Here is a 3,359-nt window from a genome sequence, read left to right on the forward strand (position 1 = left end):
CAAACCCTTCTGGTTTGTCCCAGAAGGGCAGTCACACCAATGTGTAATAGGTTGGAGTTTAGAGTAAAGCACAGCAAAAAAGCAGGCATCCAGTTTAACTGCCCTCAGCAGGTGTCTCTGCCCTTATCCTAAGGAACTGGGCAGTGCAGTGACACCTGCCAGCTCTTTTGTCCCCTAGAGTCAGTGCCACTTCTCCCAGATATGCTCCAAGAAGGGGAAAAGTTCTGTCCTAGTGCCTCCCAGGAGATCCTAAGATTGCTCCATCTGCTCCTGTGCCTCTGCCTTCCTGCACAGGAGCACCGCTGTGCCCACCAGGCTCCACACCAGCCACAGTGTGGACTTTTAAAACTTCAGTATTTGAACTCTGCTAGTTATAAAAACTCATTATAATCAGCTCCTTTCATTTTCCCAGTCAGTGGTTTAGAAAAAGTGGTTTTCTTGTGCAGTCCCCATGCACTGTGCTCTCGTTCACTCCCCCCGCCTCTCTCTCACTCTCTCCTCTGTGATCAGGGCACTCTCCCCTCCGCAGGACCCATGATACTTTTCTCCCTCAAATCACATCTCCACATGTCCTACCCTTCACAATATGGCTTCTTCTCTCCCTCTAGTTGTGAAGTTTGGTCTCTCAGTCTTCACATCAATTTCTTGGGTGCCCAGAATGATCTGATACTTATCTAGCTATGTTTGGGGGATGAGGCAAGCACTGGGTTCCCCCTCCTACTCTGCCATCTTAACTCCCTCCTGTACTGTCTTCCTTTTGAGGTATACTTGGCATATAACATCATATTAGTTTCAGGTGTACAACATAATGATTCAATATTTTTATATATTGTATTCACAGTAAATCACTGCAATAAATCTTATTAACATCGTCTATCATATATAGTTATAATTTTTTTTATTTTTTGTCTTATAATGAACACTTTTAAGATTTTTCTCTCTTAGCAACTTCCAATTATGCAATACAATGTTACTAAGTATAGCCACTATTCTGTGCATTATATCCTTATGACTTATTTATTTTATACCTATAATTTTGTACAAGTTGATCCCTTTTACCCATTGTAACCCCTGGGCCCAGCAACAACCAACCTGTTCTCTATAACTATGAGCTTGGTTTTTCTTTGTTTATTTTTTGCTTGGTTTGTTTTTAAACTCCACATATAAGTGAGACCATATTGTATTTGTCTTTTTGTCTGACTTATTTCACTTAGCATTGATGCCCTCAGGTCCATTTATGATGTCACAAATGTAAAGATTTCATTTTTTTATGTGCCTGAATAGTATTCCATTACATATATATACTACATCTTGTTTATCCATTTATTTACCAGTGGACATTTAGGTTGTTCTGATATCTAGGCTATTATAAATAATGCTACATTGAACATAGGAGTACACATACCTGCTCAAATTAGTGTTTTTGTTTCCTTCAGATAATACCTACAAGTGGAATTGTTACATCATATGGTAATTTTATTTTTAATTTTTCACAGTGGTTGTACCAATTTATATTCCTACAGCAGTAGACAAGGTTTCCCTTTCTCCACACCAACACTTGATACTAGCCATTCTACCAAACGTGAAGAAATATCTCATTGTGTTTTTGATTTGCATTTCCCTGATGATTAATGATGTTGAACATCTGTTCATGTGCCTATTGGCCATTTGCATGTTTGTTTGTTTTGCTTTGTTTTTGGAAAAAAGGTCTATTCAAATTCTTCGCTCATTTTAAATTGGATTCTTTTATCACTATTCAGTTGCATGAGTTCTTTATATATTTTGATATTAATGCTTTCTCATATGTACGACTTGCCATATTTTCTCTCATTCAGTAGGTTGCCTTTTCATTTTGCTAATGATTTCCTTTGCTGTGCAGAAGCTTTTTAGTTTGCTATAAGTCCCACTTGTTTATTTTTGGTTTTGTTGGCTTTGGTTTTGGACTCAGATCCAATAACTCATTTCCAAGGCTGATCTCAAGGAGCTTACTGCCTATATTATACTTTCAGTATAATTGATTAATTTTACTTACACTTAATTTATAGCTTATCTGTTAAGAACTCTAAAGTATTTTTGTAGAAATTAGCAAATTGATCTAATTTATCTATATATAAAAATGTAAAAGACTAAGACTAGACACATCAATTTTGAAGAATAAAAAAATTGGAGGACTTTTCCCTAAGAGTTACCAAGATGTATTGCAAAGCTACAATAGTTAAGATAGTTTGGTATTAGAACTAGAATAAACAAATAGACAAATGAAGACACTAGAATCATGTGAGATCACTTGTTTTCTTATAAAGCATAAAAAATGATAAAAGAAATTTAAAAAAAATAATGAAGCTGGGTCAGTTGGTTATCCATATGGAAAAATATTCTTCATATCCTACTTCACATAAGATACAAAAATCAATTCTGGGGCAGGTCAGAGGTGTATGTCTATGTGAATGGTAATAACAAAATATCATGTAGACTTTTGGCTTTCAACTCAGAGGAAACACAGGTGCAACTTTCTTTGGTTGTCCAGATTCCAGGTTCATCCAACACCAGCCATCTTTACCATACCACCTAAGTTCAACCCAAATGAGATCACATTTGTGTATCTGTTATGTACCTGTGGAGAAGGCAGTGTGATGTCTGTCCTGGCCCCCAAAATTGCCCCCTGGGTCTGTCTCCATAAAAGCTTGGTGATGACTTCACCAAGGCAACTGGTGATTGAAGGGTTTGAGGATTACGGTGAAACTGACCATTCAGAATGGACTGGCCCAGATTGAAATGGTACCTTCTGCTTCTGCTCTGATTATCAAAGCCTTCATGGAACCACCAAGAGGCAGAAAGAAGCAGAAAAACATTAAATGCAGTGGAAACATCACATTTTACAAAATTGTCAATAGATGCAGAACCAATCTTTAGCGAGAGAACTCTCTGGAACCATTACCATATGATATCCTGGGGACTGCCCAATCTGTGGGCTGCAGTGTTGATAGCTGCCATGATCATGACATCATAGATAACATCAATGGTGGTATGGTAGAATGCCCCATTAGTTAAGAACTACAAAGGAAAATAGTTCAATAAAGGATCATTTGACAATGACAACAACAACAGCAAAGAACTACATCACATAGAAAACAGAATTTCTTCATGACTTTAGGACAGGCAAAAACTTGTTTAAAAAAAGTGTTGGTAAATGAGACAAAATTAGGAACCTCTGTTTAGCTAAAGATGCCAGTGAAAAAGTAAACAAGAAAACTACAAACTGGAGAAAATACTTTCAATATTTTATCTGATGAAAGATTACTATCTAAAATATATAAAATGTTCCTGTGAAACATTATAAAAATAGAAAGCCCATTAAA

The 3,359-nt window shown here is 36.6% G+C and overlaps 1 pseudogene; it reads left to right on the plus strand.

Annotated features, from left to right (window-relative positions):
- The first annotated feature begins 2,447 nt into the window (after window positions 1-2,447).
- Window positions 2,448-3,051, plus strand: LOC111152473 (annotated as a pseudogene).
- The last annotated feature ends 308 nt before the right edge of the window (window positions 3,052-3,359 follow it).

Source organism: Enhydra lutris, unplaced genomic scaffold, assembly GCF_002288905.1.
Source record: "Enhydra lutris kenyoni isolate GAN:26980312 unplaced genomic scaffold, ASM228890v2 scaffoldscaffold28, whole genome shotgun sequence".
Classification (NCBI taxonomy): Eukaryota; Metazoa; Chordata; class Mammalia; order Carnivora; family Mustelidae; genus Enhydra; species Enhydra lutris.